A 23,154-nucleotide genomic window follows, 5' to 3' on the forward strand; every position below is an offset into this window, starting at 1 on the left:
TTCCCTCCTGTGTACTTTGGCAAATCTGCTGCGCTCTCACCTCTGTGTGCAGCAAATCTGCTGCTGACAAGAGGTCATGACTGTTCTTGATGAGCTGACCTTCACTGGAGAGTAGAGGATGCTCATTTCAGGCAAGAAGCACGCATGATGGTCTCCAGAGGCAAAGTATTGCAAATGATAGGAGTCTGACAGGCCTGATCTCTTTGAAGGGAATAATTTGTATTGGGGCCATGCAGGAACACGTCAGAGAATAACGTGAGTGGAACATAGCGTCCTGGGTACGACATCTCCTGCTGCCACCTTTGGGTGTGTGGGGAGATGGAGCTAAGAATGAGAACTTCAGTTGCTATTTTGCCTGGGCAGATGAAAATTGCCTCCACCTGATGCTAAACTTTTGCTGCTGCTCAAATGAATTGAGAAGGTGATGTTGCACAGTACTGTAAGTGCTTTGACCTTCTTTTAGTTTGTGGCAGACTTCTGCTCAAAACATGATGGACCTTTGTAAGTTACAAATTTAGTCCTCAACTTTGTACTCCTGATTCCTGTGCGTTAGCCTGGAGTGGTTTTAAGGGATTCATCTGCTGTTTGTTCCTGATGTTTGAGCTGCTCTAGACCTCATGGCTTCATTAAGAGGAAGAATATTGTGCAAAACGTGAAGAAGCTTCGTAAAAGACACAAGAGAACAGCTATTTCAAATGCACTTCACAATGATGATTGAAAAGTGGTGGAAAAAGGGGAATGTGTATGCCAAACGTTTTAATGGGTAATTTCTTGGTGATATTTAAACACTTTGTTGAAATCTATCTGAAAAGTGCTGCTGTTGCATAAGGGAACATAGGCTGTGTTACATCGAACTAAAGGAGAAAGCGATGAACTGATTATTTTCTTTGCCATTTTTTTTCCCATTCCCTTGTAAACATTTTAAAGTAGAAAAACTCATCTGATTTGAAAATGCTGTTTGGTTAACAAACCAACCAACCGACCAAAAAGTCTAATTACGATGTTGGGTGGTGGGTTTAAATCATAGGACCTGCACAAAAACAATAGTTTGGAGCTATCTGCTGGATTGGCAGCAGGAAGGAGTGCAGGTTAGCATTGTGCTGAGTTAACTTTGAGGATTTTTGACCTGCAAGATTAGTTGGACTACTGCTGTTAAGGAACCTGCCCAGTTTTCTCCATGTACCACATATTGCCATTGAATCTCTGGCATCTCTGGCTGTGGTGGAGAGGCTGCAGGACAGTGGGGCAGGTGACGGCCGATGAGCTGCCTAGAATTAATATACAAACCCTTAAACAGGGTGACACAGTCAGTGATTCTGGTGTAAAAACAAGACAGTGTAAGCAATTCTTCTTTCCAGAACTGAGATGTATTAAATCAACTCACTGATAAGCAATGCATGAGAGGGGGAAGAAACAGTTAATTTAATTTTTTTTTTTTTTTTTTTTTTTTTTTTTTTTTTAATAATGTGACCAAGGGATTTATCCTGAGCTTGGGAACAGGGTATTGCAAATGCTGGGATAGTGCAAACCTGTCAAAATACTTCCTGCAGTCACTAGTTGAACAGAGTCTGCTGTTGTACAGAATGGAAAACCAGATCTGGGGTGGAAAATGGGAAGTATTTTCTGTGGGGAAAAAAAATTAGAAAGAAACAGGAAAAAAATCATGTCCTGTTTTCAACAAAAAATCACTCCAAAATACCTTCCCTCCAGTCAAACCCCAGATTTTTCCAAAATCTGAACTTTTCAGCCTTCTAGTTCCCCTTTTCTTCAAGGAAAACAATACAAGACAAAACTCCGTCCCTTTCAAAACAAGGAAATGTTGACTGAAACTTAGACCTAAATATTGTTGTTTGGAGCAGGAAGGAAGCCAAATTTTCAAGGGGAATAAATTATAAGAGGTCCTACCCAGCACTCAGATGCTCTGTGCTGCTGCATGTCACTATGTAGGTTTGCAGGAAAGAAGAAGATTAAGTTTCTTGAGGATATATATATGTATATTTTAATGTAATGCTCTCAATCAGTTATACCAGTTGTCTATGCTTTGTGTGTTTGGAGAGCCTAACAGTGCTCTTCCTTCCTCTATGTGTTTTCCCTTTTCCTCTCAGCTGTGTAACCCTGTAATTCCGGTGAGCTGATAGTACCTGATCTCATAAAATCTAGCACTACCCACTGTTCCTTGTTACCTCCTGATTTAAGGTGTCCCCTCTACTTCTCCCTCCCCGATTTCCTCATTGCCTGCAGTTTGCAGAGGTGCTGTTAAGGTGCTGGATGTGGACTACAAGTTCCTGAGAAAGCCCATACAAAGTAAAATCCCTTAGTAAATAATTAACATGGAGTAACACTGAACTCACCTTTCCCTTCTTATAGAGCCAAGTGCTGACAGTGAATGTTTCCCTTTTAGCTTGTCCTGCCTTTCCTATAAAACAGTTCTCCTTGATCATTTTCTCTGTCTCCCTCTCCTTTTTTTTTCTCTTTTAACCTGTTATTTGCGAGAGTAAATAATACACAAACTGCAAATGAGAGGTAGAATTCCAGATGAGGAGCTGACCTATAAATCTTTGTTGATCTGGTTACATCCCTACTTGGTGGAGGAAACAGCTTCTCACTGAAAGCAGGTAACGTGAGTTCCTCTGACTCACTCTGGTGTACGGAGAAAACCAGTCTGTGCAAGAAACTGTACTTGGGGTCTGGTTTGAGCACACTTCCAGATCAAGCTTACATAAAGAAGCAGCATCATCTAAACCTCCCTCATTGATGTGCCTAGTATGTGCTCACATTGCCTATCTGCTTCCTCCCAACCACACCTAAGCAGGGTGTGTGTTACAAAGAAAAATATCACTCCAAAGAAAACCCTGCCATAACAGAATTGTGTCCATTTTAAAACCTGTTTACTGGAGTTGGATGTTAAGATGGGGAGTTAGGGGAAAATAGTAGGAGTTAAAAACCTTGCTGGGAGCTATAGCCTGCAAAGCAGTGGCTCTTAAGAGGTGTACGTTGATGAGCAGCTTGGTTCAAGCTCCCAGCACGATGTGGTGGCAAAGGGGTCCGCTGTGCTTGGCGGTCTGTTGTGCAGGACAGTGAATGAAAGCATCAGAGATTGCGTCCCTCGATATGATACCGCTGTGAGAATGAGTGAAACACTGTCCTGTTTGGCTGCATCTGGACTTTTAAATAGGTGGTTGAAAAATTGAAGGAGTGTTAAGGAGACAATGTCAGAGATGATCAAGAGCTAAGGAAAATGCAAGGAGCTTGGGCTGTTTAATTCAGTGGTTTCCTACTTCTGCCCTATGTAGAAGAGGGGACCCTCTTCTACTTCTGTGGGATCTATGTGAGGCAGCCAAGAATAAAAACCTATTGCCAGTTGGTCTTAACTCACTAGATAGTGATCTGCAACATTCAGTTAAAAAATTGAGAGACACCTTGATCCAAGTTAGCAGGGAAGAGATGAGGTTTAAACTTGGGGAGCGATTCATTTAGGCCAGCCTTGGCTGTGTAGTTTGTTGCCTAGATTAAGAGTAGGGGAGCGGAGTCCAAATCTGAACAGAACTCTAGAAGAGATGCTTAGGCTGACTACAGATGAGTGGGCATGATACAGAGACAAACAGGTGATGTCTGTTGGCTTTGGACATATGTGTGTCAGTGTGGCGGTTCCTCTGGGGTTTGTCACTCCATAGGCAACCAGCCATGGATCTTAGCTGTGCTGCTGTCCTAGGAAGTGCTCTGGTACAGTGAGGATGAAGAGGGTGGCAAATGGCTTCGGAAGTGTTAGTCAATCTCCCTGCTTTTGGTACTACCTCTAAAAGGAACGAGGTGGTAGATCTCCAGGAGGTAGGGGTGGGAGAAGACTTGCAGTGATACCTGAAATCCTTTCCTGTATGCCATATCAGTGTGGAGAAGAGCAGACACAGTTGAAACCTGCAATAAAGCGTGAAGTATAAGCAGTCTGTGTATTGTATTTTGTGGTGGGAAGACCCTTGTGGTTGCACTGTGAATAAAAATGATACTTACGGTATCATAGAAGCTCAGGTCAGGCAGGCTGATGGAAACTCTGCTGTGCTGAAGTTGTGGGAGGCAGTGCAGCCTTCCCGGTGCTTAGGATGGTGGGTATAAGGTAGCTGTGAATATAGTTGCTCACTGTCCAAGTAACACTGAGGCTATCCCCATTTTTTGATATTTGTCCTAAAGTCTTCATGAAATAGCAAGAAGTTCTAGCTCCTTTGGTGCACAGAAGAAATGCACAAAACTTGCTGAGGGTAACTATGTGAGCTCCATTTGCTCCCTAGGGACCTGGGAAGCTGCCAGCCACCTCCAGCTGATTCAAATGTCACCTTAAAGTGCCTGTGCTCTGAGCTGCTTGTGCTCTGGTTTTAGGCATGTCTTGAGATAGATGTATGTTAGAGTGGGGGAGGGAAAGCATCCAGGGCTCAGATCCTTCACAGGGATGCCCAGGTGCTCTCAGGCTGGTATCTTCCAAAGCCCTAGGCCCTGTGTTGTTGCTCCTGGGATGCTATGCCACTCATAGTTTTCTTGTGAGGATCCACTTGGCTCCAGGTGAGGGCTCTTTTGGCTCTTTTCTTGTTCTGGGTGCTATTTTGTGTATAAACTCTTCTTTACCTGGCTTCCTCCTTGGCTCTCCTCAGCAGTCTGCTGGGGAAGGCCATTTTCTTCCAGGCTGCAGCGCAGGTCAGAGATGGGAACCTACATTTATTCATTTGGCTGTCCTCACTTAACTGTTTTCTTCTTTTCCATTTGCACTGATTATTTCTTGACTAGTTCCTTGTTATCTCCCACTGTTGCTTGTTTTCCCCTCCTCCCCCTTTCAGCATTTGCATCCTGCTGTTTCTCAAGCAGAGGGGAGCACCAGGGCTACATTAATTCAGCAGCACCTGCAGACTCAGCTGGTAAGAGTTCCTTCTGGCTTTGAGCAGGGGGAAGGCAGAGTGCAGCAGAGGACTGAAGAAGGTAGGGAGGAGAAGTGGCTGCTGTATGCCTGCCTCCTGGCTGTACTGGCTGCGTGAAGGAGGTGCCTCAGATCCCGCTGTAGGTAGGATACTGGAAGGAAGTGCATGCAAGTCCTGAGTGTTAGCAGTGACTGATCCGTCTTTCATATTAACGTGTCTCTTCCTCTCTTTTTTTCTCTTCTAAATTCCTATTAGATCTGGACTGTGCCATCCTAGGCTTTAATCCTAGGAATGACATAAAACAGCCATCTTTGTTCAAGAGATGGAGAAGGATTTTGTAGGATAAGTTAGATTGTGAAGCCAGGAAACCTGTTCTGTTTTCATCCTCTGGGATTTTTTTGGGCCTATTTAGTGCTTTCCAGAAAGACAGTGACTGTTATGTGTTGGTGGGGTTCAAGTGGAACCAGGTAAGTTACAAATGCCAGGCTTTAAGGTTAGTACTGAAATCAGTAGCCTCAAGTAAGTGGGCACTGTGGAAATCTCCTGAGCATTGTGCAAAACTAGCTCACCCTCATTTGTGAGACGTGCTATGGCAGTTATTAATGTGGAAAGACCTACTGTGGATGAGACCAAGAGGAGAAAAAATGGGAAATGCCCAATATGTGTGGAAAGAGGAAAAGGAGGGAAAAAAAAAAAAAACAACTTCTTTGATCTTTAACATCTGTGGATTTCTCTTTATTTTGCTTGTTCATGCTCCTTGGAGGATTCCCGGAGAAGTGCCAGAATTCAAGCCAGCATTACCCCTGATGAAAGCCACTTTCAGATCTACCAGGGCATGTCCTCAATGGGGTTAGTTTTAGTGGGGAGAGCTCTAGCCATGGGACAGGCACTGCTTTTTGCTCTCTGACTAATTAAACCAGTTCCTAAAGTGAAGTACCCAAAGCGTGGCCAGGCTGATTAAGTGTTTCCCCTACTGAGTGATATTTGTTGTGATAGAAAGCTGGAATGGTTCCTAGAAAGCATTAAAATACAAATAATATTAACCAGAACTAAGGGAGAACAGCCAGTCACTCAGAAACGAGAGAAATATGTTACGGTGAGAACGAGTCAGTAGGAATGAGGCTGCTTAGTTTCTGATACTTAATCCCCTGAGAGCGTCAGTGAAGTCTAATCCAGTAGGACAGGGCACAAGCAAGGTGCTGTAATCGCCTCCTGCACTTATCTGCTTGGGGTGGGACTGAGAGACCGTGATTGCAGGTCACGGTGCTGGGCTGGTGCGTGCAGCACAAAGGCTGGTCCTGTCCGAGCACCCTGTGATTGTGGGCTGGACAGTTGGCCTCTCTGACTCAACATATCCATCTGTCAGCTGGGACTGATCCATCCCACCCACGCCAGGGAGGCTTAAGAGAACATTTCTTTGTAAGATGTTTCAGGATCCTGGGAGATGTCATGCTAATCGAATGCAAAGTGCTGTTCATGAATGCAGCCACTGTTAATTTTATTGAGATATTTACCTGGTTGGTAACGTCTCCTGCCCTTCCCTCCAGTATGAAACGTGCTTGTTAACTCACACGAGTGCTTGTAAGGCCAAAGGGACAGTCAGCCCTTTTAATCTGTGCTGTCATGAAATAAATAACCTCCTGGGATAAATCCCTGCAAGCTTGTCCTAATCTCACCTCATCCTCATCCATGTTCACACGCGCAAATGCGTGCTGTCAGCGCTGTGTAATATGCTTCCCTCTCCCGCAGCTTAAATGAGCAAATCCTACAAGACTAAGACTTCGGAGATGGAAATTTCATCACCTTGGTGGTCTCAGGCATGCGATTCAGGCTACTAAAGTATTTATTAAAAGGGAAGTGCTAGCTTCAAAGAAAAGAAAAAAAATATATATTTTCTGTCTAAATTTTGCACTATAATTTGGGGAAACCATGTTTTCCAGTTTTGCTTCATGTTAGATAGATGTGTACAGTCGTTTTAGTGTTTCAGGGTAGTCAGTTTCTCCAATGGCATGTGCAAATCTTTCCCAAAACAACCAGGAGAGAGAGAGAGACTACTGAAAACCACATTTGTTTATAGACTGAAAGTGTGGGTAGGGGATTTGGGCACAAATATAGCTCCTGACACTGCCTGGAGTTTTCTAATGACTAGCTGTATTAAGACTCGGTGGAATTTGCTGATAGAAGGAATTTTTCTAGATAAGTATTGAAACGGAGAGTCATGATTAGATTTGATGAAAGGAGCGCTGTGAAAGCAAGGTAGTACAGGTCCGGAGTCAGAGCGGGTGCAGGGGGGTACGTTCACAAAACTTTACCGTTTTGTCCTCATTGGTTCTGCATGTAGTTCTGCATGCCTATTTCTGCATGCAGTTCAGTGTTAGCGTGAGCCTGTGGGTAACGGTGGCTCTGCCTGCCTTGCAGCTGTCCCTCTCCTGCTTCCTTGCCACACCTGGGCTATCTACTTTGTAAGCGTGTTTGGAGGAAGATGATGTGTTTCTATGCAGGGGTGAGGGAGAAAGGCAGACTTGAAATTGGCAGTCTCTGCGTGTTTCCGTAATAGGAATCATACAGAAATAATACAAGCAGTAAATCTTTCTGTTTCCTTTCATTTCTGTGTTGCACTTGGTTTTGTTTTTGTGGAAGGCACGTTGTAATGTTGCACATCCCCTGAGTGTGTTTGCTGTGATGGGTCGTCTTTTCCACAGCAGTAATTCCCTGCAGTCATTACGTGGCACACACACACAGACGGTATGGTCTGCTTTTTCAGAGGCTATTGCAAACAAATGAATAAAGGAAATAAATTGTTGCTGTCTAATGTTTGAATAAAGCTTGTTCTTGAGAAATGTGCATCCTTCCCCCTTGCACCATGACAATCTCTGATATTCTCAGTTCTTTGGGGTATTGTAACCTTAAGAGAGGTATGAAACAGCAGTGAAATTCTTTGACCTAGTTACAGGAAATCTTAGCAGGCATATTTGTAAGTAAAGGTACTCTGCTCAGGCAGAGTGAATCAGAGCTCTTGCTGGTCCCTAATTGTTCCTGTAATTTGTCTCAGCAGCAGATATATCTACATCTGTATATTTTGCAAGGGGAAGGCAGACATTTAATCTTCAGTTGAAGCAAGGCCCAGCATCACTGTACATCTCATCCAACATGAACCTTGCGCAGAGAACCTCAGTTTCAAAACCTCTTGCACCTCTGTACCACGGTGTAGGTTGGGAGTCTGTGCGTCCCTGTGCCATTGGAGTTGCAGAAGCCCATTGCATGGGGTGCAGGAGGTCCCAAGGTGGCAGAGAAGCTGTGAAGCTGTGTTGCAGCAGGGAGTTATGGTGCTTGGTGCCCTGGCTCCCAGCAGCCCTGGTAAGTGACATATTCCTCACAGCACCTTTGCTTGCAGCTCCTGTCGTGAAGCTGAGACAGCTCCACGGCTCCTTGAGCCAGTTTCACCATGTTGGGGAGAAGTGGTTTAAGCCTGTGTGGGTTGTGAGTCAGATTAATCTCAGGCACAGAAAAATTGTTAGTACAGTAGGAATGTGTGTTTTGATGTCCTGCTACTTTCCTGTTGTCTAGCAAAGGGCTTGGTCTTGAAACTAGCTGACTTTTGGTGTTAGTTTAATAGGCATAGAATTCAGACTAGAGATTGCTCAGAGAGCTGCAATCTTGGGCTCATGTAAGGGCTACAAAGCAGTATATGCTACCTGAAGATACCCTGTGCCTGTTTAACAAAAAGAAGCAGCATGAGCTAGGAGGTTTCTGAGCATGGGGATTCAGAGGGCTGTAGGACCCAGATATCTATTTACTAAAAGGGCCACTCCAAATTCCTCTCTGTAAGCTGGCACCAAGGTTTAGGTGGGTATCTGCAGAGATTTCTCATCATAATATTTTCTCTGGGCAGTATCCAAGAGAAAGAGAGGGATTCCAAGAGGTTGAGCAAGTAAACATAAAGTCGTCCAGCATTGCTAAACAGTACTTGAGGCAGAATTGGTTTTTGTTCTATTTGAGGAAACCCCAGCTGAGGCTTGCATGCAGCCATCGAGCTGGTAGAATTCAAAACATAAAGACAGCACTTTATATTTTACTCTTAAAAATTTATTCTCCTGCACTAACTTCAGCATTGAAGAGGTTGTTGATCCCTTCTCTAGGTGCTTTGGGAGAGATGATTAAGACAGGGGAAGGGCCAGTGCTTGGAAAGGATAGTGTGCATCACACTTTTGGGCAAGTAAACTAGGCAGGGGGAGGGGAGGGGAGGGGAGAGGAGAGGAAGGATGGATGGATGTGGGAGCAGATAGACTGATATGTGTCATGCAGGAACTGGGAAGGGTGAGGCCCTCTAACCTAGAGGGATTTGGACTCTGCTCTGGGCTGGTGAAATAATCATTAGTGTCAACATCTGGCCTATCAATTTTTCCATTAGAAACTCAGCTCTTTGCAGGGTTTTATTATCTTGGCTATTTCAGATCACACTGAGAAACAGCATGCCCATACGCAGGCACTCAGCATGGATGCCCTAGTTGTTTGCAAAGCTGACATATATAATAATAATTTATTGCATTGCATTGAGAATGGGCAAAATGGGAAAACCAAGCCCCTACATAGTAGGAGTTCTTTTCTATCAGGCAAACTGTAGGAACAGTGTGCTTGCAATTAACTGTAATAGCAAGAGAGTAGCTGTTGAGGGAAAGGATTGGGCAAAGGGGCTCTTTTTGGCTCAAGTTCTACTTTGAAACACTAGAGCACCGTGATAATGAGGCCAATTCAGATGCTTCTGGTTATTGCTGTAGATTTTCAGCACACCTTCCTGGGCAGCAGCAGGCATAGCTGATGCAACTAAAGCATACTTTATGTTTTATATCTTTCTTTACTCATGGCTGCAGCTTTGCTTTGTTACCTGCTTGAGACTGTAGTATACAAGCTCCTGTGATGGGCTATATGTGGCTCACATGGCTGTGCGTGTAGCATGGGCTACTGCAGTCCTTTGAAAGTGCCTGGATACAGCACTGAACTGCGACCTCTTTCCTGTGTGGTGCTGCGGCCTGATTAGGGAATCCAGGATACTCTGGGATTGGTGAGGAGCACCTTGGCAGGAGAGAGGCCACAGTGCTGCACTTACGAGTGCACAGGGCAGGAGCTGGTGGAGTTTTAATGTGCCTGTTTTTCTGGTGTCTACTTCATGTTGTTTTCCTGGGCCACAGAAGAACTTAAACATCTGAGAGACCAGAAATGACATAGAAATTTAGCAATTCCAGATGCACAGTAGAAGAGGAAGCCCCTCTGGGAAATCGTGGGAAATCCCTTTCTTCCTCATGGGCAGTTATTACCTTGGTGGAGAGGCCTGAAAATGTGGTGTCCCATTTGAAGACAAGAGGCTACTTGATTGTGGTTCTGTGCATCTCTCTTTGTATATGAGGGCAAAATGCTGTGGTATTCTTAGTCATAACCTGTACCTCACTAGGTCAGAAGAGACCGATGGAAGTTCCTCCCAGTACTTGCAGTGTGTGCACAGCCCAGAGCGGGTCTACGGTGTGGTTCTGAGCAAACATAGCTAGGATGAAATTGTTTCAGGTTCCTAGTAGGACGGTCTCTTTGGGGAAAGCCTCCTTGCTCCAGTCAATTTGGATTTGATTGTTCTAGGTAGGAATAGACATTCCCTGGCAGGGGTGAAAAATTTGATTGCCTCTGGCTTGCGCTTGGTCTCAGTGGAGGCTGCAGGAGCTTTCAGTGTCTCTCAGTACCTGGCTGGGCCAGGTCCAGAGGGACTTCTGCCTGTTCTACCTGGGCAGAGCGCTGTCTCAAGTATATTGTAGCTTCTCATGTTGGCCTTTGCATCACTTATCCTTCATAACATCACTGTCCCAAATGAGGCATTTCCAAATCTGAGGATGGTTATTAAAGCTCAGAGTTAAACATTTTGGTCCATACCTAGGCACAGAATTAAGGCAACCTGATTTGCAGCTAGGCTGAGAAACCAGAGCTTTTCTGAGGGCATGAATTGGGCAGAAGAGAGTTTATGCAGTATGCCTGCAAAACAGGATCTGATTTAAGAGAGCTAAGAGTGATCAGGAGAGTGAGAGTGATCAGCATGTAAGCATCTGCTTAAGTTCCACAAGAGTCAAAGCAACTTAAGCACATATTAAACTTAATCATCTAATTAAGTAATATTCTGAGTTGGTGTGGATCTGCGAATGTACTTAATACTCCTCTGAGTTGGGATTCACAGCACTGTTGTGTAGTTCTTTCCCAGGGCAGATACCAATTTATTTATTTTAACGCTTTCTTTAAAGATGACTTGTTTTGGCTGTAGCGCTTTGCAGGTTTTTGGAAAAGATGATGTGAAAACTTTAAGTGCTCTGAGCAACACAGTCCTTTTGAAATGACTAAGGGAATTTGTACCATTCATTTCAAAAGGGCTCAGCAAGAATAAGGCAGTAACGAGGATGTTCCGCTGAAGGATACTGTTGGAGTTAAAATACTGTCTGGTATGATCAGAATGACAGCCTGTTTGAAATTGGTGTAGTGTAATGTGCTACTATAGATTACTTTCCTTTAATGTCATTTTATCCTTTCTGAAGTCTTTTTGCAATGAATGAGTTGCTTGCAGCATGAATTTGAATGCAATATGGTGTAATAAGAATAATAAGCAGGTGTACTGTATAGTATTTAAGTGAAAAGCTACTGCCTAGAAGGCAAAGGTAATGTGGTTACTGCTGCATCTTTCTCCATATGAGCATTGTTCCCTGAGCACTTAGGAGTTTCCCTTTATATGAGGTTTATTTAAGTAAATTCCCATTGAGGTGGATGGGATGCTCTGCTTCTGAATTGATTTTTTTCAGTAGAATTTTTCACATTTATAACAATAGACGGTGCTAATATATAGGTTCTTTGTAATAAGACTAACATTTTGCCTGTGAATAACAGGATCATTTGAAGAATGCTTGCATGTTGCTAATGAAAAGGGGTGGGAGAGGAAATTACATTTAATAAGGAGTTTAAATGACATTTTTTTGTGTAGAATGCCACTGCATTTAATCTTCCCAAAGAAGAAAAACCAAAGGTGTTAGTAAGGCAGATGAAGTGTAGCTGGGTGCCTAAAGACTTCACATGGTTACTTTCCTGAGTACTTACCCTCTATCCTAGCTCTACCTCAAGCCTTTACTTCCTAATTCACCACAGTCCTGGCCAGCAGCATCCCTTGCTGTCTGCCAAGTGCCCCACAGATGGTTCTTGTGGTGTTTCAGCCCTGTTTACAAAGCACTGTCTCTTCTCTTTTCATGTCCCCGCTCAGTCTGGCCAGGAGCGAACCCTTGTCTTGACCTGCCACATCCTCTTGCAGGAAAGCTGCTGAACTTCCAGCTGAAAACAGGGTTTGTTAGGAAAGGGGGTGAGTTACTTCTTGGCTTGCCTTTTGGACCTCTGGCCTCTAGACTGAACAGATCCTCTTTCCAGTCCTCACTGTAGTAAATCTTCCTTTGCTAGAACTAGTGATGATGCTAGGTGCTTTTTCAATCAAGTCTTCTCTGTAATTTTAGCTCAGACGAACCCTTCCAACTTCAGGTCACTCTAGGAAGAGTGTTTGCTCATGTGAAGGTGCCTGGATGCACCCCTTGGAGGGAAGTCTTCAGCTCATGTTTCAAGTCCATTTTAAGCCACACTAATACAAATAGCACTTTAGCAAGATGAGCGTGGTATCACAATATCACATCCTTCTCCTCCTAGCTGTGCCAATCCATGTGTCTTTGATTAAGATGCCTGTTTGTTTTTATCAGAAGACTGGTGGAAAAGTAGGCTTCTCAGTCTAGAAAGAGAGACCATGAACTATCTTTTGGGGAAGAAGGAGACTGGCAGAAACTGGAAGCTACTGGCTTTGAAATGCTGAGAGATGCTGTTCAGTCATGTTTTGTTCCTCTGAGAAGCAGCAGCTCACAGGTCTTCATAGCTCCTCGTGGTTTGCATACTTTAAAAAGAGAAAGAAAAGTAAAGCTTTTCTGAGGTATCAGCCCAAAAGAGCTGAAAAGACTTGGGCTTTACGGGGGCATGCATTTGTGTGTTAGGCTGGAAAACAGATCAAGCCTGAGTTCTTCCCTTGGCTGTGGACTTACTCTTTGATAACCCACCACAGCTATGGGTGTATAAGATCTCTTCTCTGGAAATGAGGTAATAGTGTATGGTAGATGTGTTATGACACTTGTAATGAATGTAGTCTTCCATTGTGTAGGTACGAAGTTCTGAGTCCTTGGTAGGATTGATATATTAACTTGTTTAACTTGTTAAATTCCAGTAGAAGTATCAGAAGCTAATTCTGAAGCTATTTTAGATCACAAGGACCATTGTCTCCAATGCTGACATTTTCCTGAGCAGCAGCTGGTTGTTATGTCACTGAAACTTTGAAGCTCTGAAAGGAGACCAACTTCTCTCCAAGCCTTGCGTCAGTGACACCTCAATTGCTAAAGCGGAAGTATAGACCTCTGGGAGCATAGGTTCAGGTCAGAGGAGATGAGTACAGGCAGGAATGGGGCTGAACTGAACTAATTTGGGGAAGCCAGGCATATGCAGCCCATCTTTTTTTTTTTTTTTTTTTTTTTTTTCCTTCCCTTCTTTTCTTGTGATCTGTTTTTCTTGAACCTCCATTTTCCTTTATCTAAGATGGGGATAGTGCTTTTCTTCAAGGCTAGAGGCTTCAAGGCAAAGCTGGAGGAAGATGATGCATTATCACAGAATAATGGTAGCTGAGTTGTGGCAACTGTATGTGTGCCTAGCCTGGTGCAAATGCAAGGTAAAATGCTTTAAGTGAAACCACTGTGAAGTCACTTAACCCAATTTTTTTTAAGCCACAGTGACTCCTGTTTGCAGTCACCTTGGTATTTAGAAAGTGCTTTGGAGTTTAAGAAAGGAAGTATATTGTGGGGTTTATTAGTTTTAATTTAAGTGTGTTCAGAGTACTAGAAACTTCTACTGGGAGGGGAAAAAAAGGAGTTTTTTGTTTTCTTATGCTATTAAACCATCTCTAGGCATAGTGCAGACAGCTGTGTGGTTGCTGGGGACTTGCCACCTTAGCTGTGATATTTCTATGGACACAGCTTTAGGTATAATTATATTGAAACACTTTGTAGCTGTAAAGTGAAGGGAATTATAATGCATTTGCACAGCCTAGCTTAGCGTTTTTGAGCTTATGAAAATGAACAGTGTAAAATGTTCTTGGCATGCTTTTGAGAACAGCTGTCTAGGCACATGTGTTGTCATGTAACTGTTCCTCTTCGTTTGGTTCAGACTTCATCATCCTTCATTACAGCAGCAAAAACTCACCTGAATCCAACATTTTGTCTCCAAAAATAGCAATGACTTTATCTCATCTAATAGTCTGGTTCCACTGGTAAGGGAGCTTTAATCCCTGGAAACAATTTTGCATTTGTCTCAAAGCAAGGAAGAGGCTAAGGGTCTCCTGCCTGCTTCTGCTGTCACTTTCACTGATAGGATTCCGCAGTGATGCGAACCGAATTTGTCATGGGTGACTCCATGGGAAACCACTGGAGAAATTTGGGTCTGTTGTTTCAGGTACAGATAGCTACTATTGTGTTGGGAGGTTGGTTTTGGAATATCATGGCTCTGTGGTTGCTGCAGGAATTTGTTGCACAGAGCAAATCTTTACAGATGGTCCCTGGCCTTGGGATTATAGTGACCTAATGGAAAGAAGGCAGCTTTGGTTAATAGACCAGGTTTGGTCCATTTCATTTTTAAAGGCTAAACCTTCTGCAGTGATGGAAGAGTTGGAGGTCTGGTAGTCTTTGGCAGGATGGGTTCACAGGGAACTGTTGCCTTCAAAACTCAGCAGCTGCAAATCTCAGCAGCATTGACCAAGCGCTTAAAGACATTGACTAGCGGATAGGGACCCAACAAACTGAGGCTTCCTTGCTCCAGACTGGCATAATAGGAAAAGATTTGCCCTGCTGCTGTTTGCCAGAATTTCCCATCAGCTTTGGGTGATGAGCGGGGGGTGCTGTTGTTCAACTGCAGTTTAGGGGGCAGCCCTCCCTACCAATGAATAAAGAGGTGAAAATAGTGATAAACTGAGGGAAGGTTAATTCATTCTTTGGCTGACCTAGTTTCCTGCTGGCTTCTTATTCTGTTGGCTTCAGGATGTTTAAATTCATTTTTTCCCTCTTAATTTCTTAGTTGTTCAAAAACCAACCAACCAACCAAAAAAAAAGAAAAAAAAAAAAAAAAAAAAGCTGCCTTGTTATAGCTTTACTGTGGACCTGGCCCAAAAAGCAGTAGCTTTATGCCCCTTGACTTCATTCTTCTTGTATGTCTGGGGATAGTTTCTGAGCACCTACCTCTATTCTTGGATCTATCCTTGACTTACAGGGAGGTCTGTTTCACTCCTCTGTGCCTCACTTGTTTGGACTAAAACAAAACAAAACAAAAAAAAAAAACCAACAAAAACAACAACAATGACAAAACAAAAGAAAGAAACACAAGCCAACCAATATATTACTTTCGTTTGGACAAGATGTTGAGACCTTCTTGTGCTGAGGTCTGTACGCAGCTATAGGACAGGGAGTACCCAAAGCTTATTTATCTTTATCACTTTTTCCCCTGAACGTATGGTTGTTTTCAATGTAAAAAGGGCCAAATCCTTGGCTGATGGAGATCAGTGTTTTATATCAATTATTTCAAGTGACCTCACAGTGCCGAGCTGGCTCATTGTTGTAAAAAACACCTTAAATAACACTTACCCTCCTGCTGCTACTCCATCTATTTGTACTTCTGCTTCTGCCCCAGCAGAGCAGGTGAAAGGCTGGCGATTAGAGCTGTCCTGTGAGATGTTCTAGTTGCTCTCCAAGGATGGGGCCAGCACCTCTTACTCTTAGAAGGGCTGCCAGGGGCGGGTGTTGTGGCACATAGGGTAATTGTCTTTTGAGGAATGCTTGGGTTGCCAGCTCACCTGGAAGAAATGTGTGTTCACTTTTGTTTAGCTCTTTCTTCTACGCCCAGCGAGCTCTCCTGACTCACAAGAGGCTTTTATGAGTATTGGTGGGAATGTGGAGCAGCCTATGTGGGCCTGCTAATCTTACCCATCATTTAACCCTCCACCTCCTCTCCCCACTCTGTGAAGACCAGCAGCTCCTTAGAAGTTCTAGGCCTATTAGTTATTTATTGGAAGACTTTTTGCTTGTTTGTTTTTGAATGTCATAATATTTAGGCAACGGGAGCAAAAATGATTTCAACTCATCTGCTCGGAGGACAGTCATAGCAGAGCCTCTGCTTTGGGGTGAGAGGTGGGACCCTGCAGGAGGGCTGCTGGTGGCTTTTACTGAATCTTGCCTGGCAGAACACAGAGTGACTTCTTGTGAATAAAGGACAAATATGCTTGGGAAGAGCATGTGTGGAAAGGAGGCCTGCTGGCAGCAGAGAAGGAAGCATTCACTTGTGTTCCTCATGGCACACAACTATTTTTTTCTAATAATTCCAGCCCACAGGAATTTTTTATTTTACTGATTTTTGGTGGTGGTGGCGGCTTTTATTTATTTATTTATTTATTTTTTATTGCGACTGTTTTTAATCTCTGACCATAATAAAGCCACACTGTTAACACAAGCAGCAGGGTAGTTGGAATCACAGCTGTACTACAAGCTCTGCTTTTAATTTCAGACTCTTATTAATGAGGCCAGAAATCTTCCCCTCCTCCATTCAAGTTTGAATAGTATGTGTTTACTTAACTGGGAGCTTTAGGGCATCACTGTCTTTATTGGTATATGTGAAGTTGAAGGTTTAAGACTGTATTTTGATGTAATGAATCTGCTGGTTGAAATTTCTGGCCACTACTCTTCCCATTTTTCCAGTGCAAGTGTGTTCATGCTTGCGTAAGTTGACACAGACTGAGGGCTGGGAACATGCAGCTGGAAAAGGTGGGAATGGACCTCCAGAGAGAAGTTTGCAGTGTGGAATCACAGCCCAGGGCTTCAAGTTGCATTCTTGGATCTCCTGTCAAAGATTGATCATCAGTTAACTGACTGATCTCCAGTCAGTTGATCTTTGTGATACAACCTGGGAACAGTTTAGCAACATGCAGCAATATTATGATATGGTTTATGGTGGAGGAAAATACTGTATCCAGTTAAGCTTCAGGCTAGGGTCTGCAGGATGGTTTGGGTGACTACCTGTGCTGTAACGCAGCTCTGCTGATCTTGCAATCCTTCCTTCTACTCTGGCTGTGTGGTCCTGCTGCCTTCCTTGTTCCTTCTCTGGTCTGGGACCTCCTTCAACTCACTGAGCTTGTAGCCAAATATTTGCTTCCCTTGCCCCTTATGCTGGTTTTCTGCCTCCTTAGAGGGCTGAAATGGCTCTGTGTGGGTGCCAGTGTAAGGGAGGGGATAGGATTAAATCTCTTTGGCAGAGATGAGAGGACAGGGTAGGGCAGTTGGGAGGATTTAGGTTGCTCTTGAGCTGCTACTACTGTGGTCCAGGTGCCAAGCATGAGGGACCTGGTTGTTGTTACCCAGTTGGGCAGCACCCTTTAATCTCTGAGAAGGGAAGTTATAGCTCAGTGTTGACTGGAAACATTCCACTTTGACCCAGATAGCAGCCTTTCCTCTAAACATCCATTTGGAGAGTGACAGAAAATATTGCAATTGTCTTCGTTAAAAAAGATAAGGAGGAGAGAAAAACCTATAAGCTAGGGAGATCTTTAAGTCTGGGGCAGGCAGCTCTGGAGTATCTGTTCTCCTTGTTCTGATGCACTATCAAGTTGGGTTGTCAGTTGAAGGTGAAAGATGAGAATTTTGAAACTTGTAGAATTTTGAAACAACTCTGTCACCTAATCTGTTACTTAAAGTTGCTAGAGGAGGCTTGTTGTTAGAGGAAGTTCTTGAGGCCAGCGACTTGAGATGCAAAGGGAGACTGGATGCTTCTGTGCATCCAGTATGAAGAATTACTTCAGTGCTAATAACTTTTGGCAAAGCAAAAACCAAAAATAAACAAAAACAGATAAAATTGGAAGCAATATTAAAGTTTATGCTTCAGGATTGTGTCGATCTTTATTTTTTTTAGATGCTAGAATGAGATCGTATCTGGGGGCAGAGCAGTGTGCGTCTGTCTCTTATGAGGGTTTTGCATCATCCTTTAAAGCATCTACCACTGGCCAAGGTCAAAGACAGCATGCTGGAGAGAATGGACCAAGTTGCTGATTTCTTTAAGGTTTCCTATTTTCTTCCTGGGCAGTTCCAATGTGGCCTGATTTGGCGTCCTGATGCCTGGCTGAGGAGAGCAGGCAAAAGCAAGTTGCTGTGAAGTATCCAAGGAGTAAGGAACAGCAGAGCTGATTGTGCGAATGATCTCAGGCCTTTTGTATGAGAGGAAGAGCCAGGACTGAACTGGGGGAAAAATCTGGTCGCTGGCAGCACATCTGAGAGATTCCTTCCTGCTCCAGCCCAGAGCTTTCCTGGGCGTGTTGGCTGCACCCTGATGGTGGTTGATCCTACATTTGTCTCCTCATCTCTCTGGCTTTTGTCACCACCCTTCTCTGCAGAGTGGAATGAGATCTGATCTTCTGATACAGAAATGGACTGAGAAACTGGAGTTGATGTAGATTTTATCTGGGTCATTGTGATCCAGAATTTCCTGCTTTTGGAAAGGCAGTACTGCTGTTTTTTTGTTTTGTTCCTAGGAAGTCCTGGGTACCCATAGGGATACAGTCTGTTGATTACAGTAGAAACAGCAATGACCAAAAAGAATTTGTTTTTCAGAATGTAATGTTATAATTGCGTCCTGGATATGAAAATCTCAGTCTCCTTCTGAAATTGCTGCAATATTTGAACTTAAAGAAAAAGAATTTTTCTGAAAAAAATTTTGAAAAAATTCTGAAAAGAAAAAATTCTGAAAAGAATTTTTTTCTGAAAAAGAATTCCCAGTGACTTGCATCTCTAATGTACAGTCCTACACTCCTGTTTTTAAACAGTATGTCTTAGAAATCAGTAGGCATAGAGAGGATGTACCTCTCCGTGACTGAGATCACACAATCCTTCCAGCCCCAGGTGCATACACTGAAGACCAGGTTGCTTTTCACTTCCTGTGCAGATATGAATTGAGCTTTGTTAACCTAGAAAACAACCCATAGGGTTGTAGCTGCAACAGTTGCAAACTTTTAAGTTAGCATAAATCAACCCTCCCTTCAATGCAATAGTTAAGAAAATTACTGCCTGTGTATGTCTGTGTGCATCCCTCTACATAAACCCTTGTTAGGCTGGTCTGCTGCAGCTTACTCTTCTTTTACTTCTTTGTCAGGGGCTTGATGTTTGAGGAAAATACTCTGCAGTATATGTACTACCCTTTTTCCTAGATAGATTGATTGGATTTCCAGTAAAGACAAACAGAGTCGGAAGTCTAAAGACATTCAGCACGCAGCGCTGCACTCCATGACCCAGCCTGCTGTGCTCAGCTCCATATACGGCAAAAAAAGGGAACAGGAAAAGAGAGCACAGCTTGAATACCAGACATACAATGCATTCCTCAGAACTGCACACTTGGAATTTGCTTTTCCCCAGAAAGTGGACCCTCTGCACATCCATTAATTCAGACTCTGTACTGTTTAGCAGGGAGAGGGAAGCCAGTTTTGATCTGGCTCCAGGCAGCACTTACTGTCTTGTGTAAGTGGATTTCTTTTCTGTAAGAATTTTTCTCTCTTTGATGGGGGGGCAGAGGAGGGAAAGGGGCTGAGATGATGAAGGGGAGAGGAGGCCAGATTGTCCTGAAACTTGATATGATTCTTGGCGAGCTGCAAGCAGGTAGATTATGATAGCATTTATTTTTTTGTCCTGCTTGCCTGAAAAATCAATCTGATTCATCATTAGCCTCCGCTTTTACATTATATTTTCCCTGAATAGCATCTTCCAGTTAGTGATAGGCAGAGGGTAGATAAGGAGATCGATTCTGGAGCTTACTTCATTCAAAATCTGGCTTCAGTTTTCCTTCCGAGTGCAGCATTCATTACTTGAATAACTATACACATGAATGGCTGACTGAATTGAGCAACAGGCTGCTCAGGTGATGTTCTTCAGCAAGTTAGGGCATTATGGAAGAAATATGATCCTTGTGTTTTATTAGATGTTGGTCCTGATATCCCTAACTATACCCAAGTTTCTGAAGCCCTGGGTTTAGGATCCTCTCATGAATATGAATGAGGAAGGTCAAGTCAGTCTGTCGCCTCTTTGGTTTGCCATTGACTCATCCTTAAACAACACAGGAGCTGAACTACCAGTGTAGGTGATGTGGTTTCCTAGAGTGTTTGGAAGCCAAATTGTGGACTGGAAGCCACAACTGAGTGAATCACACCACTGTCTGCAAGCAGCCAGCCTGTCTGCCAGCCCCTGAGGCCATTGTAACAGAAATACTTCAGTCAACTTTGTTTCCACTCATTTCCTAAGAGGAAACTTTTCCAAGACCGTAGTTTAGGTGTGAATTGTGCTTTCTGATGCATCTTCCATGGACGCTGTCTGTGTTTCATTGCGATGGAACAGGTGGGAGCGCTGGGCATTTGTCATTTACCCAAAGGGCCATTTTTTTAGAGGGGAAAGAAACCAGTCTAACAACTTTGAGTCATCTTTATTGTCTTGGAATCAGAATGCCTTGCAAAGCAATTTTCTATTGTTTCTTTACTGGCCTTATGAAGGTGATGATGCTACTTAATTCCACTTGCTCCTTTCATCTAATTTCTGCACCATCTCTTCCCATCTAGAGGATGGACTATAACAGTACGTGATTAAAGTGTTATGTATAGCATTGTGAAGATTTCTGTCTGTTTCTATCCTTGACATCTGTGTTGTTCCATGTTACTTGCCTTCTTGCTTTTCTGTAAAACCAAGTATGTTATTAGGGTCCAAAATAGTAGCTCCTCTGGGCTGTGTTATAATAGGAAGGTGTTTCATGATGACAGGTTCCAGCACTGCGTGAAGGCAAAGCTCTTTTATATATGCAAGAAAATAGCAACAATCTACTTGTAGGTCATGCGTGGCTCAGCACTTTGAACTTCTACATTACCAAGTGTGTGCAGCCTCTGTTCTCAGAGACTGTACTTTGCAACAAACACTGTAGATTATCCAGAGAGGATAATACAGGAGTTTGAGATGGTAGAGGAAAGAGGAATAAATGGCAAATTTATGCTAATGCAAACATCTGTTGAGTATTCTTGCCACTCTTTCCTCATCCATCCTCACACACATTCAGAGGTTGTTTAAAGTGAAGTTGGGTAAAGAGGCTTTATTTTTTCTCTGAATATAACTTAGACTTTTGTTAATGTGTAGATAGGTACGAAGCAAAACATTTAGAGTAGAACTGGCAGGTGTCATTTTTTGGCTTCACTTCACTTAAGTCTGTTCTTGACCACTTTGGCAGTACCTGAGACTTCATGGCACTCCTTGTGATTTACCTGTAGCTTGCGGAGAGGGTGGTCAGTGTTCTTAGTGAGCGATGGATTTGAGATGTCCTGATGTATTGACTATCTGAATTGCTTACCATGATAATCACAGGGGTGATGGCTACCAAGTGAAAAACAGGTGACTTTGGAGAACTGGGAGGACAGAGTAGTTGGATAGTATACTCCAGGGAACTGAGGATTGTGGCTACTTGGGATGCTAGTGATGGATGTACTATTAGATTCCTGTGCATGTCTGACTTCCACACAAGGATGAAGATTTGGCCCCTCCAGCTGCCCCCATGCTGCTCCAGCTCCTCAGCTCATCCCTGCACACCTCCAGCTGCAGGTGGGGTATTGGGGCTGCTGAGCTTGGGATGTCAACAAGCATAGTGGGAGAAACAGATGTCAGGGCTCCAGTTCTGCCTTCCAAATAGACAGATTGCCTGCAGAGGGTTTTCAGATGTTGCAGATAACTGACCTGTGTGCACAGTTAGAAGCATCACGCATCTGGTGGCTGCTGAAAGGTCATGACTCTCTCTTGGTCCCATTTTTGCTAGATTTAAGTGGGAATAATTTTTCCCACTGTGGTAATGCAACAGAGCACTGGAACTGGTGGAGAAAGAGAAATGAACATGCAGGTGGTAAATGTTTCTGGAAATGTTGTGTTGTTTCTGTTTCCAAAAGTGTTTCTTCTTGCTTTAAAAGAAAATGTTTGATTGGTACAAATGAAGCAGACGAATGCTGAGCCACTGTTGCTTTTTTAATTTTTTATTTGATTTGTTTTTTTTGCGGTAGTGCTTTAAGGTGTCTTACCAGAACCAGTGGTCATCACTATTAGAGAATCTTGTAAAACTGCTGTAATTGTACAATGTTCTGTATTGCTATCAAATTTATAAGTATTCATAGGTTTGTTCTTTTTTAAAAAAGCCACAAGGGAGTGTCTGCATGCATCATTGATTTTGCTAATAAAATCTTAGATTTTAATGGTACATTTCATTGGAAAAACATCAACTACTTCATAAAAATTAAGACTCATGGTACTGTAAAATGGCAATGTTTCCTTTTGTCTTGACAGAGAGATTGATCTAGATGGATTTATTTGGTTGCTTAACAGCTATTGTGAAAGGGTACAAAATTGGACACCTTAACTCCTCTGCTCCAAACTTTCCAATCTGTGGTTTAAGTGTCCAGCTCTTACACTTTAACTATGGGCAGTTGAGATGGCCAGGTGTTCATCACATGGGACTGGCTTTGTGATGCAGATGGACACTGCAAGGCTAGCTTGCTGCACTGAATCATAGAATCATGGAATAGTAAGGTTGGAAGGGACCTCTGGAGATCATCTAGTCCAACCCTCAGCATAGCCCTGTACGGGGATTGAACCCACAACCTTGGCATTATGAGACTGTAGAAACAAAATTGTTCTCCTGGTTGTATGTGACTGTAGCCAGCCCAGCTTCATGCCTTGAGACCATGCAGTAGCAGTACTTGCATTCATGGAGCACAGTTGTCCCTTGCTCAATGTCATTTTTTCACGAGATGTAAGCTTTTGCCACCCGCACCCCACGTTTGATTTCATTTTCTTCCTTCAAGCCTGCTCAAGCTGAATGTGACTCTGGGCTGGTGGCTTTCGTTCCCATCTAAGTGCAGTGGTGTGTTGGAGTGGTGAGAGCCATGGATGCTTGGTGTTTGCCTTCCCTCTCCCTCTGCTTAGCTACCGTCTCTGGCTGCCACTGTGACCGAGCTGGTGGCTCTGCCCATTGCCTAATGGTGCCTCTACTTTCTTACATGAGGCAAGAAATCTCTCTGGGACTTCTAATTCCTTCCAGCTCCATGAAAGAACTATAGGAA

At 43.4% G+C, this 23,154-nt stretch overlaps 1 protein-coding gene across 9 annotated transcripts in view; it reads left to right on the forward strand.

The window, feature by feature from the left end:
* Positions 1–23,154, forward strand: part of LPP (LIM domain containing preferred translocation partner in lipoma) — a 354,330-nt gene that overhangs the window by 49,705 nt on the left and 281,471 nt on the right. The gene's annotated exons all lie outside the window — the stretch shown is intronic.

Source organism: Rhea pennata, chromosome 9 (assembly GCF_028389875.1).
Source record: "Rhea pennata isolate bPtePen1 chromosome 9, bPtePen1.pri, whole genome shotgun sequence".
Classification (NCBI taxonomy): Eukaryota; Metazoa; Chordata; class Aves; order Rheiformes; family Rheidae; genus Rhea; species Rhea pennata.